Consider the following 15,922-nt stretch of genomic DNA (forward strand, 5'->3'; position numbering starts at 1 on the left):
GATTCGGGTATTTATCGGAGTACCGGAGAGTTACGGGAATTCGCCGGGGAGAAGTATTGGGCCTTATTGGGCCATACGGGAATAGAGGAGAGAGGCCAAAAGGAAGGAGGCGCGCACCCCCCCCCCCCCTGGTCCGAATTGGACAAGGGGTGCAGCCCCCTTTTCCTTCTTCCTCTCCCCCTCTTTCCTTCTCTCCTACTCCAACAAGGAAAGGAGGAGTCCTACTCCCGGTGGGAGTAGGACCCCCCCTGGCGCGCCCTCCTCCTTGGCCGGCTGCCTCCCCCTTGCTCCTTTATATACGAGGGCAGGGGGCACCCCAGAGAGACAACAATTGATCGTTTGATCTTTTAGCCGTGTGCGGTGCCCCCCTCCACCATAGTCCACCTTGATAATACTGTAGCGGTGCTTAGGCGAAGCCCTGCATCGGTAGAACATCATCATCGTCACCACGCCGTCGTGCTGACGAAACTCTCCCTCAACACTCGGCTGGATCGAAGTTCGAGGGACGTCATCGGGCTGAACGTGTGCTGAACTCGGAGGTGCCGTGCGTTCGGTACTTAATCGGTCGGATCGTGAAGAGGTACGACTACATCAACCGCGTTGTGCTAACGCTTCCGCTTTCGGTCTACGAGGGTACGTGGACAACACTCTCCCCTCTCGTTGCTATGCATCACCATGATCTTACGTGTACGTAGGAAATTTTTTGAAATTACTACGTTCCCCAACAGTGGCATCCGAGCCTGGTTTTATGCGTTGATGTTATATGCACGAGTAGAACACAAGTGAGTTGGGGCGATATAAGTCATACTGCTTACCAGCATGTCATACTTTGGTTCGGCGGTATTGTTGGATGAAGCGGCCCGGACCGACATTACGCGTACGCTTACGCGAGACTGGTTCTTCCGACGTGCTTTGCACAGAGGTGGCTGGTGGGTGTCAGTTTCTCCAACTTTAGTTGAACCGAGTGTGGCTACGCCCGGTCCTTGCGAAGGTTAAAACAGCACCAACTTGACAAACTATCGTTGTGGTTTTGATGCGTAGGTGAGAACGGTTCTTGCTAAGCCCGTAGCAGCCACGTAAAACTTGCAACAACAAAGTAGAGGACGTCTAACTTGTTTTTGCAGGGCATGTTGTGATGTGATATGGTCAAGACATGATGCTCAATTTTATTGTATGAGATGATCATGTTTTGTAACCGAGTTATCGGCAACTGGCAGGAGCCATATGGTTGTCGCTTTATTGTATGCAATGCAATCGCCCTGTAATGCTTTACTTTATCACTAAGCGGTAGCGATAGTCGTAGAAGCATAAGATTGGCGAGACGACAACGATGCTACGATGGAGATCAAGGTGTCGCGCCGGTGACGATGGTGATCATGACGGTGCTTCGGAGATGGAGATCACAAGCACAAGATGATGATGGCCATATCATATCACTTATATTGATTGCATGTGATGTTTATCTTTTATGCATCTTATCTTGCTTTGATTGACGGTAGCATTATAAGATGATCCCTCACTAAATTATCAAAGTATAAGTGTTCTCCCTGAGTATGCACCGTTGCGAAAGTTCTTCGTGCTGAGACACCACGTGATGATCGGGTGTGATAGGCTCTACGTTCAAATACAACGGGTGCAAAACAGTTGCACACGCGGAATACTCAGGTTAAGCTTGACGAGCCTAGCATATAATAGATATGCCCTCGAAACACAGAGACCGAAAGGTCGAGCGTGAATCATATAGTGGATATGATCAACATAGTGATGTTCACCATTGAAACTACTCCATCTCACGTGATGATCGGACATGGTTTAGTTGATATGGATCACGTGATCACTTAGAGGATTAGAGGGATGCCTATCTAAGTGGGAGTTCTTAAATAATATGATTAATTGAACTTAAATTTATCATGAACTTAGTCCTGATAGTATTTTGCAAATTATGTTGTAGATCAATAGCTCACGTTGTTGCTTCCCTGTGTTTATTTTTGATATGTTCCTAGAGAAAAATTATGTTGAAAGATGTTAGTAGCAAAGATGCGGACTGGATCCGTGATCTGAGGATTATCCTCATTGCTGCACAGAAGAATTATGTCCTTGATGCACCGCTAGGTGACAGACCTATTGCAGGAGCAGATGCAGACGTTATGAACGTTTGGCTAGCTCAATATGATGACTACTTGATAGTTTAGTGCACCATGCTTAACGGCTTAGAATCGGGACTTCAAAGACGTTTTGAACTTCATGGACTATATGAGATGTTCCAGGAGTTGAACTTAATATTTCAAGCAAATACCCGAGTTGAGAGATATGAAGTCTCCAACAAGTTCTATAGCTAAAAGATGGAGGAGAATAGCTCAAGCAGTGAGCATGTGCTCAGATTGTCTGGATACTACAATCGCTTGAATCAAGTGGGAGTTAATCTTCCAGATAAAATAGTGATTGACAGAATTCTCTAGTCACCATCACCAAGTTAGTAGAACTTCGTGATGAACTATAGTATGCAAGGGATGACGAAAGTAATTCCCAAGCTCTTCGCGATGCTGAAATCGACGAAGGTAGAAATCAAGAAAGAGCATCATGTGTTGATGGTTAACAAGACCACTAGTTTCAAGAAAAGGGCAAAGGGATAGAAGGGGAACTTCAAGAAGAACGGCAAGCAAGTTGCTGCTCAAGTGAAGAAGCCCAAGTCTGGACCTAAGCCTGAGACTAAGTGCTTCTACTGCAAAGAGACTGGTCACTGGAAGCGGAACTGCCCCAAGTATTTGGTGGATAAGAAGGATGGCAAAAGTGAACAAAGGTATATTTGATATACAGATTATTGATGTGTATTTTACTACTATTCGTAGCAACCCCTCGGTATCTGATACTGATTCAGTTGCTAAAGAGTAGTAACTCGAAACGGGAGTTTTATAATGAACAGAAACTAGTTAAGGATGAAGTGACGATGTGTATTGGAAGTGGTTCCAAGATTGATATGATCATCACCGCACACTCCCTATACTTTCGGGATTAGTGTTGAACTTAAATAAGTGTTATTTTGTGTTTGCATTGAGCATGAATATGATTTGATAATGTTTATTGCAATACAGTTATTCATTTAAGTTAGAGAATAATTGTTGTTCTGTTTACATGAATAAAACCTTATATGGTTACACACCCAATGAAAATGGTTCGTTGGATCTCGATCATAGTGATACACATATTCATAATATTGAAGCCAAAAGATGCAAAGTTAATAATGATAGTGCAACTTATTTGTGGCACTGTCGTTTAGGTCATATTGGTGTAAAGCGCATGAAGAAACTCCATGCCGTTGGGCTTTTGGAATCACTTGATGCTTGCGAACCATGCCTTATGGGCAAGATGACTAAGACTCCGTTCTCCGGAACAATGGAGCGAGCAACTGACTTATTCAAAATAATAAATACTGATGTATGCGATCCGATGAGTGTTGAGGCTCGCGGCGGGTATCGTTATTTTCTGACCATCACAGATGATTTGAGCAGATATGGGTATATCTACTTGATGAAACATAAGTCTGAAACATTTGAAAAGTTCAAAGAATTTCAGAGTGAAGTGGAAAATCATCGTGACAAGAAAATAAGGTTTCTACGATCTGATCGCGGAGACAAATATTTGAGTTACGAGTTTGGTCTTCAATTAAAATAATGTGGAATAGTTTCACAAATTCGTGCCACCTGGAACATCACAGCTTAATGGTGTGTCCGAACGTCATAACCGTACATAAGCATCGCAGCCCCAAACTTTAAGAAACGACAACTTTGGTTTCTTGCCAAACCACAGTTCATAAGGCGTTGTCTCAACGGAATTTGATGGTGCCCTATTTAACGTGAATGCGGCCGTCTCTAAAGCATAACCCCAAAATGATAGCAGCAAATCAGTAAGAGACATCATAGATCGCACCATATCTAATAAAGTACGATTACGACGTTCGGACACACCATTACGCTGTGGTGTTCCGGGTGGCGTGAGTTGCGAAACTATTCCGCATTGTTTCAAATGTAGACCAAACTCGTAACTCAAATATTCTCCTCCACGATCAGATCGTAGAACTTTATTTTCTTGTTACGATGATTTTCAACTTCACTCTGAGATTCTTTGAACTTTTCAAATGTTTCAGACTTATGTTTCATTAACTAGATATACCCATATCTGCTTAAATCATCTGTGAAGGTGAGAAAATAACGATACCCGCCGCGAGCCTCAACATTCATTGGACCACATACATCAGTATGTATGATCTCCAGTAAATCAGTTGCTCGCTCCATAGTTCCGGAGAATGGCGTTTTAGTCATCTTGCCCATGAGGCATGGTTCGCAAGTACCAAGTGATTCATAATCAAGTGATTCCAAAAGTCCATCAGTATGGAGTTTCTTCATGCGCTTTACACCAATATGACCCAAACGACAGTGCCACAAATAAGTTGCACTATCATTATCAACTCTACATCTTTTGGCTTCAACATTATGAATATGTGTATCACTACTATCGAGATTCATCAAAAATAGACCACTCTTCAAGGGTGCATGACCATAAAAGATATTACTCATATAAATAGAACAACCATTATTCTCTGATTTAAATGAATAACCGTCTCGCATCAAACAAGATCCAGATATAATGTTCATGCTCAACGCTGGTACCAAATAACAATTATTTAGGTCTAATACTAATCCCGAAGGTAGATGTAGAGGTAGCGTGCCGACGGCGATCACATCGACTTTGGAACCGTTTCCCACGCGCATCGTCACCTCGTCCTTAGCCAGTGTCCGCTTAATCCGTAGTCCCTGTTTCGAGTTGCAAATATTAGCAACAGAACCAGTATCAAATACCCAGGTGTTGCTGCGAGCTCTAGTAAGGTACACATCAATAACATGTATATCACATATACCGTTGTTCACCTTGCCATCCTTCTTATCCGGCAAATACTTGGGGCAGTTCCGCTTTCAGTGACCAGTCTGCTTGCAGTAGAAGCACTCAGTCTCAGGCTTAGGTCCAGACTTGGGTTTCTTCTCCTGAGCAGCAAATTGTTTGCTGTTCTTCTTGAAGTTTCCCTTCTTCTTCCCTTTGCCCTTTTTCTTGAAACTGGTGGTCTTATTGACCATCAACACTTGATGCTCTTTCTTGATTTCTACCTCCGCAGCCTTTAGCATTGCGAAGAGCTCGGGAATCGTCTTATCCATCCCTTGCATGTTATAGTTCATCACGAAGCTCTTGTAGCTTGGTGGCAGTGATTGAAGAATTCTGTCAATGACGCTATCATCCGGAAGTTTAACTCCCAGTTGAATCAAGTGATTGTTATACCCAGACATTCTGAGTATATGCTCACTGACAGAACTATTCTCCTCCATCTTCAAGCTGTAGAACTTATTGGAGACTTCATATCTCTCAATCCGGGCATTTGCTTGAAATATTAACTTCAACTCCTGGAACATCTCATATGCTCCATGACGTTCAAAATGTCGTTGAAGTCCCGGTTCTAAGCCGTAAAGCATGGCACACTGAACTATCGAGTAGTCATCAGCTTTGCTCTACGAGACGTTCATAACATCTGGTGTTGCTCCTGTAGCAGGTTTGGCACCTAGCGGTGCTTCCAGGACGTAATTCTTCTGTGCAGCAGTCAGGATAATCCTCAAGTTACGGACCCAGTCCGTTTAATTGCTACCATCATCTTTCAACTTTGCTTTCTCAAGGAACGCATTAAAAATTCAACGGAGCAACAGCACGAGCCATCTATCTACAACAAACATAGACATGCAAAATACTATCAGGTACTAAGTTCATGATAAATTTAAGTTCAATTAATCATATTACTTAAGAACTCCCACTTAGATAGACATCCCTCTAATCATCTAAGTGATTACGTGATCCAAATCAACTAAACCATAACCGATCATCACGTGAAATGGAGTAGTTTTCAATGGTGAACATCACTATGTTGATCATATCTACTATATGATTCACGCTCGACCTTTCGGTCTCAGTGTTCCGAGGCGATATCTGCATATGCTAGGCTCGTCAAGTTTAACCTGAGTATTCTGCGTGTGCAAACCTGGCTTGCACCCGTTGTAGATGGACGTAGAGCTTATAATACCCGATCATCACGTGGTGTCTGGGCACGACGAACTTTGGCAACGGTGCATACTCAGGGAGAACACTTTTATCTTGAAATTTAGTGAGAGATCATCTTATAATGCTACTGTCAATCAAAGCAAGATAAGATGCATAAAAGATAAACATCACATGCAATCAATATAAGTGATATGATATGGCCATCAACATCTTGTGCTTGTGATCTCCATCTCCGAAGCACCATCATGATCACCATCGTCACCGGCGCGACACCTTGATCTCCATCGTAGCATCGTTGTCGTCTCGCCAACTATTGCTTCTACGACTATCGCTACCCCTTAGTGATAAAGTAAAACAATTACAGGATGATTGCATTGCATACAATAAAGCGACAACCATATGGCTCCTGCCAGTTGCCGATAACTCGGTTACAAAACATGATCATCTCATACAATAAAATATAGCATCATGCCTTGACCATATCACATCACAACATGCCCTGCAAAAACAAGTTAGACGTCCTCTACTTTGTTGTTGCAAGTTTTACGTGGCTGCTACGGGCTGAGCAAGAACCGTTCTTACCTACGCATCAAAACCACAACGATAGTTCGTCAAGTTAGTGTTGTTTTAACCTTTTCAAGGACCGGGCATAGCCACACTCGGTTCAACTAAAGTTGGAGAAACTGACACCCGCCAGCCACCTGTGTGCAAAGCATGTCGGTAGAACCAGTCTCGCGTAAGCGTACGCGTAATGTCGGTCCGGGCCGCTTCATCCAACAATACCGCCAAACCAAAGTATGACATGTTGGTAAGAAGTATGACTTGTATCGCCCACAACTCACTTGTGTTCTACTCGTGCATATAACATCAACGCATAAAACCTGGCTCGGATGCCACTGTTGGGGAACGTAGTAATTTCAAAATTTTCCTACGCACACGCAAGATCATGGTGATGCATAGAAACGAGAGGGGAGAGTGTGTCCACGTACCCTCGTAGACCGCTACCGACGCAGGGCTTCACCTAAGCACCGCTACGATATGACCGAGGTGGATTATGGTGGACAGGGGCACCGCACACGGCTAAGAGATCCAAGGGATCAATTGTTGTGTCTCTAGGGGGTGCCTCCCTCCCCGTATATAAAGGAGTGGAGGAGGGGGAGTGGGCCGGCCACCCTTGGCGCGCCCCATTAGGAATCCTACTCCCACCGGGAGTAGGACTCCCCCCTTCCATGTTGGAGTAGGAGAGGAGAGGGAAGGAGAGAGAGGGGGAAAGGAAAGGGGGGGCGCCGCTCCCCCTCCTTGTCCAATTCGGACTTGGGGGGAGGGGCGCGCGGCTGCCCCTTGACCGCCTCTCCTCTTCCACCACATGGGCCCATGAGGCCCAATAACCTCCGGGGGGTTCCGGTAACCCCCGGTACTCCGGTATATATCCGATAACCCCCGGAACCATTCCGGTGTCCGAATATAGTCGTCCAATATATCAATCTTCATGTCTCGACCATTTCGAGACTCCTCGTCATGTCCGTGATCACATCCGGGACTCCGAACTACCTTCGGTACATCAAAACACATAAACTCATAATATAACCGTCATCGAACTTTAAGCGTGCGGACCCTACGGGTTCGAGAACTATGTAGACATGACCGAGACACGTCTCCGGTCAATAACCAATAGCGGAACCTGGATGCTCATATTGGCTCCCACATATTCTATGAAGATCTTTATCGGTCAAACCGCATAACAACATACGTTGTTCCCTTTGTCATCGGTATGTTACTTGCTCGAGATTCGATCGTCGGTATCTCAATACCTAGTTCAATCTCGTTACCGGCAAGTCTCTTTACTCGTTCCGTAATACATCATCCCGCAACTAACTCATTAGTTGCAATGCTTGCAAGGCTTAAGTGATGTGCATTACCGAGTGGGCCCAGAGATACCTCTCCGACAATCGGAGTGACAAATCCTAATCTCGAAATACGCCACCCAGCAAGTACCTTCGGAGACACCTGTAGAGCACTTTTATAATCACCCAGTTACGTTGTGACGTTTGGTAGCACACAAAGTGTTCCTCCGGTAAACGGGAGTTGCATAATCTCATAGTCATAGGAACATGTATAAGTCATGAAGAAAGCAATAGCAACATACTAAACGATCAAGTGCTAAGCTAACGGAATGGTCAAGTCAATCACATCATTCTCCTAATGATGTGATCCTGTTAATCAAATGAAAACTCCTTGTCTATGGCTAGGAAACATAACCATCTTTGATTAACGAGCTAGTCAAGTAGAGGCATACTAGTGATACTCTGTTTTCACACATGTATCATGTTTCTGGTTAATACAGTTCTAGCATGAATAATAAACATTTATCATGATATAAGGAAATAAATAATAACTTTATTATTGCCTCTAGGGCATATTTCCTTCAAGGATGGCTCCCGCAAACAAATGGTGCAAACTCTTGATGAACTTGAGGTTGGCGGTGCTTACTACCTTGAGAAATTTGTGGTGGCTGCTTTGACTGCTTTGTTAGAGCAATCAGCGATGAAAGATATGTATGTCTTTGTACTGCCCACAACTGCATTTTATTTGTCTTTTCTGTTTAGTTATATTAACTGCTAAGTATTATTTGATCTGCAGGTTGGAGTCTGTTTGGGAGTGCTACAAGAACTGCAATTTCCCATCTCAAAATTAAATTAGCAATCATTCATGGAGGAGAAAGATGTGGCTGAGCCAGGTACACCTTATCATGTCCATGCAATTCATTGAGATGTGAGTTTAGTTGCTCGTGAATGAAAGAGCTTTTCAGTTTTGTTGCATAATCAAGAACAAAGGAAAATATTGTTCTCAAGTCTAGTATGTGTAAATCGTACAGCTTTCTTGTTCCACCAAATGATAGCAAAACAATTTTTATGTTCTCTTCAAGAAGTAGGCACATCACCATATTATTCAAATGGTGTCTTATCAGAGTTATAACAATTTTGTGATCTTAAAATCATCTCTTCTTTGTTCCCTTATCTTATGCAAAATGTATTTGCTCCTTTTAATTCAAAGGTTTTCACTGAAGCTTGTTGATATTTTAGTCAGCCATGGTATTAATTGTCTGCGATATGGTTTACGGATCGTTATATCATTCTTCGAAGTTAGGTGATGGACATGTCTCCACTTCTATTTCGTGAGCAATTCAATGGTGCTACATATCCCTTTCAAATGGCCGCTACATGGAAGAGAGCTGTCAGTGGCTCGCCGACTGCACGAAAACGACGAACCACTCCTGATTACAATGGCCTCTACATGGATTAGATAGTGAAGCTAGATATGAACATGGATTCTGATTTGCTCTGTTTGGGTCATCAGGGTAGTCATTGTAATGTTGCTCTTTCATTCGTACGAGTAGGTGACTGCTGTTGTATCTGCGAACCTGATGTACACTGACTTTGCAATGAAGCCATGGAGTTGCAGACTTATTATTTGTCAAAAAGGTTAATTACTGGATTCTGATTTGCAAGTTTATGTTAGTACTGAATTTTGATTTGTAGAGTCAAGTGGCCTTAGCCCTCAGGCACTGCCGGGTACCTTCCCCTTGCAGCCGCGGCAATATCCCATGTTGAGGTCTTGAAGATAAATAACATGACAGAACTTTGATGTACATTTTGGTTTGTCTTCCATAGTGGGGCCATGCACAGTTTTTTCTAAAATGTTCATTACTACTAAATATTGATTTGCAAGGTTGTGATGGTGCTAAATTTTGATTTGCGAGGTTATGGTATTACTGATTTTTTATTTGCAAAGTTAAAATTATTTCCAGGTACTTGATACACGCTGCAACCAAAGCATAGCAAGTTTGCATGATTAAAGAGACATGACAGGTTAGTAGATTGAAAGTGCAGTGCACTCAACAACATGAAATAGAATGAAAATATGGTAGCACTAGATTCTCTAAACGTTCTCCAGAGCTAACATCATCTGATCACACTTGTAATCGCTAGTGGGTACAAACTCTCACTGATCAACAAAATAAGCAAGAACGACGCATGTCTTCAGACTGAACAAATATCATCATCACACAACAATAATTTTTGTGAATTACACACGCACACACACAGAGAACAACAACAGGGCTCGGTTTGGTGAAGAAGAACAGCAGGGGAGGAAGAGAGAAGGAGCAAAAGCATGCATACACACTAACATTGGGATGCATTTCATATATGCATGTGCGTGCAAGACCCATGAACGGGAGACATGCAAGCTGCATCGTGCACTCAGAGAAGGCAAAAAATCGACTGACGAAGGAACAGAGTCAGTCGACCTCGTCTCACAAAGCACCTTAAATCAACGACCACAAATTTGACTGACCAGAAATAAAAAAACTCAGTCGCCTGACATGTAGCTAACGCGATTATTTGTAGATACCGTTTCTAATTCATCTTCAAGCTTTCTGGCAACGCCAGTCTTTTTTCTTTCATATCCACAGAGGTCTGAATCGCGAGAGCAAAAAGTCCATAGTACCATGCATCTAGAATCTTAAAATTTGACAAGATCCCTCCCAGAGTCCCAGAGGTCTAAATCACAAGAAGTCTGAAACTCAGAACCTCATCTGCTCACGGCAATTTCAGTAGTGGGCAAGGCCCCTGCTGAGCAGCCTTGGCCAAAATCTGCAAAGGAACAATTCTTTTGCAAGACCATAAATATCGCATGCACACCAGTACCTAGGATTGATGATGAGGTGTTGAACATGTCCAGGAGTTAATTCAACAGCGATTCATCAATATATACACTTGTGCTGCCCCCCTTGAGTTAATACTAACAATCTGGCCATGTTGATGAGCAAGCACCTTCACTTGGATCCACCAGACATCAAATCCCTGTGCAGTTCATGGGCATCTCGGCTCGGATCACTGCACGCGTACACCTTGTCTTGTCTGTACTGTGCACTGCTCGCCCCATGTGTGCACCCTGAATCCCTGACCCGGCCCTGCATCTTCTTCTATACCTCATGTTATTCAGATGATGAAACAAACAGGTGAAATCCACGCAGTAAAAAACAACACCATTCATTTCCCCTTCGTCTTCTTCTTAAAGGAAGAAACATGAACACTCAAAGACCTTAAAAACTCCTGCATGCAGCAGCAATAGCAACAGCACGTTCTGTTCTGAACCACGCTCCATCAATGTTGACGATGTGCTGCACTGTCTACAACTCTGCGCGGTGGAAGTCGATCTCGCTCCCACTGTACATGCTGCGGGCTTTGTTTCATTTTTCTTTTAAGGGGGCTATATAATAGAGAAGAAAAGAAAAGGATTTGTTTTCGTAAACGCGCCACCCGGCCTCTCCGGTCTTCACGTGTTCTACGGTCTGCTTCATAATCGCGTTTTCATTTGTATGTAGTATAAAAAAAGGCGAGCGACGCGTGCAAGCAGCGGGCTCAACGCATGCATGCGGAGTCAATCAAGGTACGACGCCTTTTGATCAACGCATGCAATGCGGAGTCAATCAAGGTAAGACGCCTTCCTGCTTCGGCCTGCACGAGCAAAACAAATCCGCATCGATCGACCTCCTCGGTTGCCATGGTGATGGATGACCACCAACTCCGGCTACTCCAGATCCCTCCGCCTATCCACCCCGAGGATCCGGATTCTCCTCTCCCGGAGACCATCCTCATCGACTCGTTCGGCTACCTCAGCGACCGCACCAACGCCACCACCGTGAGTGGCCGCAGGAGCAGGACCAAGAAGAAGGGCAAGCGCATCCTGGTCACCTTCTGGCCGGCTGCCCCGCCGCGCGTCTCCTGCTTCACCGTCCATTGCCCAGATCTGAAGCCCGATGCATTCGCTGACATGCCCAAGATCTCCTATACGGAGGATGGCCTCGTCCTGCTCAGCATCACCATCTGCCCCGTGCGCCAGCACATGTACACCGAGAACATCCGCTACTTCGTCTACCAGGCCGGCACCAAGAAGACGCCACCGTCGGTCAAGCTCGTCCACTCTCCCCCTACTTCAGGATCCACGACCAAGAGGTTGCCTTACTGCACTGCCACGACCAAGAGATGTTCTTCATCGCCGTGCTCCGCAGGGCCTTCATTGATCGGGAGTACACCGATGGGCACTTTAATCTCCACCTCAACAACTCCAAGACAAAGGCATGGAGCATCAAGTTGATGCATCTTGATTCGCCCAAGGATTTTGAGTTCCACTCTCCGAACAAGGGGATCACCATTGGAGGGGAGCTTGGTTCAGTGGGTTGGGTCGACCTCAGGCGGGGCATTCTCATCTGTGACCTTCTCCTCGTTGACAGCAACCAAAGTCTTCGCTACATCCCACTACCTTCGCCACTGTCGCCCGATCCACTCAGGGCTTATCCGTTGTATGTTCGGACCATCGTTGTTCTCCAAGGTTACATCAAGTATTTTGAGATGCACAATAACGTCAGACCGGGCTCAGACACCGGAAGCTTCCCGATATCTGAAGGTTGGATTGCTGCAACAAAAAAGATAAAACTTTCAAGCATTGGTTCTACTTCTGGTACCAGCAACTGTGAGGAGGACTGGATGTTAGTAGTAATCTTGACATGCATAAACTGTTAGCTGCATGCAGGAGCGTGGATCACGGAATTAGTTGGCTTGGTGAGTCCAAGTTTGTTACCTAGTTGGGCTCGGTATTAGAGGATAAGCACTACGATGGAGTAGTGGCCGGGTCGTGCGTCTGTGCATGGTTCGTGGCTGGTGTGGCTGGCCGTTGAGTGCGTGCGTGGTGGCCGTGAGTGCCGCAGGAAGCAGTTGCTAGGCGCCGTGGGTATAAAAAGCCATGTAATCACTTCGTCCTGGGTGTAGCTCCCAGCCGTGATGTAGCCTGTGTGCTGAATATAAAGGAGGCGTTTGGGCGCCGGGGCGTTCGTCGCCGGGAAAAAAATGTGCTCCTTCTTCCACCTTCGTCCGGCGTGAGAGAGAAAGTGGCAACAACAAATGTTAGACTATGGATAAAAATTGAAATTCACTCTATAGTTCAAGATTATAACATTTATATTTTTAGATTCACCATTAGAATCATGCTCGTCATTATACTGTACAAATTTATAGGAATTGATGGCCAAAGATAAAAATGTTTGACTTGGGACAAATCTAGAATTTGAAACACAGAAGAGTTGGCTCCTCTGCAGTTAAGTGGTTACTGTATGGGTACTGTAGCATGTACGATCGGCCGTCCATTGCAATCCAACTGCTCTCCTTTCTTCCCCTTAATTATACTTCCATTCTTCAAAAAAAAGGCTCACCGAAAAAAAATATAGACTGCCGTCCAAGCCCATGCTCGCGTGCCGCTGCCTCTCCCGCTGGTCAAGGACAGAGGCTCGCGGCCAGATCCGGGGAGAAGCACGGCGAGTGTAGAAGTGCATGCTCTAGCCAATGCAACCAAAAGACCGATCTGATCGAAGAGACTAGGCAGCACATTATATGTCAACACTCCCTCTCATGTGTGGCTCCCTCAGGCCTAAACGTGGACCGAAAGTGGGCTGCAATATAATTGCGCCAGCCGTGTCTTGAACTCAAGACCTCTTGGCTCTGATACCATGTAGAAGTGCATGCTCTAGCCAATGCAACCAAAAGACCGATCTGATGGAAGAGACTAGGCAGCACATTATACGTCAACAGCGAGCTCCTCTAGCAGGAGGGCGATGGCATACTCCAAGAGCATGACGACGACGACAAGATGGAGGCTCCTTCGGGCGGCCTCAACAAAGAGGAGGGTGGCCGCTGGATGAGGGGAAGAGCACTCCGGACTGCCGAAGTCGCCGCAGTCTCCTCTGACGACACAACCGGTGCCCCCATGATCTTTTGGTTGCAGGAGGACGGAGTCAGCACGACAGGTGGACCTCCCTGCCCGCCTGCCCGGCCAAAGTCCACAAGTTGCAGCTCATGGATCCAAACCAAGAAACGTCCTTCCGGCTATTACTTAGAACTTCTTTCTCCTTTCTTCATTCTCCTATCACAGAAGCTACAATGTATGGTTGTTTGATGATCTGTTAATTCTTCTTGGCAATATGGTTCGTCAATAGCCAGTTGTGGTACATGCATGTGGGTTGAGTTTAATTTCAGTCATGGTCGTCTTAGTGGTCACTTGTTTTGTCGGTCTTTGTCCATGGAGTATAATTTCTATTCGAAAAGTTTCAGAATTAGGAGGAACTTGGCAGCCATGCCATTGGTGACTTTCGGATAAGTGGTTGTTCCAGGTACCCCGCAAAAAAAAAGCTAGCTTGCAAGTACCCCGCAAAAAAAACTAGCTTGCAAGTACCCTTGTGGTAGCTCATCGGATAGGCCCGGCGGAGTGGTGCTCAAGATTCGTAACAACATCTCCACTGCCACCCCCCCCCCCGAGCCCCGCATGGCACTTTTTTTTATCGTCGGTGCCAAAAAAAGTCCAGTCGCATTTCCAGGAGTCCGAAATTCATCGGTCTAGGCCGAATTTGGCGGCGGCGGACCCAAACCGAACCCAACACGCTGGGGGTCGACAGGGGCCACCGGGGGAAAGGAAAATGGTGCCAAAACTTCCCATGCCCGACCCTTGTGGACCCGCGAAGTCAGCGACTAGGCTTCGTCGTCCTCATCGCCTCGCCTCTGCTCCCGCGCGAATCAATGTCAAGGCTGCCGCCGGTCAGCCTTTCATTGAACACGGGCGGCGCGTCCACACTGCTGCCGCCCCCTCGCCGCTATAAAAGTCTGTCTTCATCGCCACTCGTCGCACACTCGCCACATCCATCTCTCTCTCTCTCTCTCTCTCGCCTGCCTCCAGCTCCGACCATCCCTCTCTCTCCTTCGCCGTCGTCAAGCACTCGCCATGGCAGAGTGGTTCCCAGGCGACGGAGCGGCGGCCAACGGCTTCAGCCACCGCTGGCTGCATGACTGGGAGGCGCATCTGCTGGAGGGGCCAACTACCTGGTGCGTGTGCCCGGCACATGGCGGCTGAGCGCCGACGGCATCCCCGTGCCTCCAGTGCCCTTCGGCACGGAACGCGCCGCAGAGATCACGACGATCCGGGCGAACATGCCGGAGCAAGCGCGCCAGCAGCCACGGTACGTGGTAGACAACGACGCGCTCTGGACCGCCTACTTCAAGCGGTGCCGCGCCGAGCGGCTGGCGTCCACCTACGGCGCCCCAGCGCCGGGGGGGGGGGTAGAACGCGGAGGGTCGCCGACAATGGTAGGGCGCGCTGGGGCGGACTCTGTCCGCCGTGCTCGCGCCTATCGAGGGCGTCAATGAGGCGCCGCTAGTGTACCTGGCGCCCACCTTCTCTCGCTTCCGCGGAAGCTCCTGGACGCCGAGGCGCATGGACACGCCGTCCTCGTCGTCCTTGGGCGCCCGCTCCTCCGGGTCGGCGCCGCTCCTCCCGATCAAACCCGAGCCGCAGGAGACGTCGCTCCGTCGGTGCACCCGCGGCGGCAACCTCGTCATTAAGGAGGGCGCCCGCGTCCCTTCTCCCCCCTCCCGGCAATAAATAGCACGGCTTGGTAGCGTATGATCCTACTCATGCACAAATCCTACTACAACAACAACAACAACAACAACAACAACAACTACTACTACTACTACTACTAGTGCTAACCCTAGCTCGGGACGTATGGGCACGTTGTTGTTGTTGCTGTATGGGCACAAGTCCAAATCACCTGTCATATACTCCCAGGAATATCTTCAACATTACTATCTCCGTCTTGGTTTATTAGTCTCCGTTGTATTCCGTGCCAAATTTTGATCATAGATTTAAATAACAAAATATTCATGCATGTCACAAAAAATTATATAATTGAAAACTATGCTCAAATACGAATCCAACG

General features: G+C 46.4%; 1 pseudogene; it reads left to right on the plus strand.

Annotated features, from left to right (window-relative positions):
• Window positions 1–9,741, plus strand: part of LOC123143585 (uncharacterized) — a 17,356-nt pseudogene extending 7,615 nt beyond the window's left edge.
• Window positions 9,742–15,922: the final 6,181 nt, after the last annotated feature.

The sequence above is a fragment of the Triticum aestivum genome, chromosome 6D (genome assembly GCF_018294505.1).
Source record: "Triticum aestivum cultivar Chinese Spring chromosome 6D, IWGSC CS RefSeq v2.1, whole genome shotgun sequence".
Classification (NCBI taxonomy): domain Eukaryota; kingdom Viridiplantae; phylum Streptophyta; class Magnoliopsida; order Poales; family Poaceae; genus Triticum; species Triticum aestivum.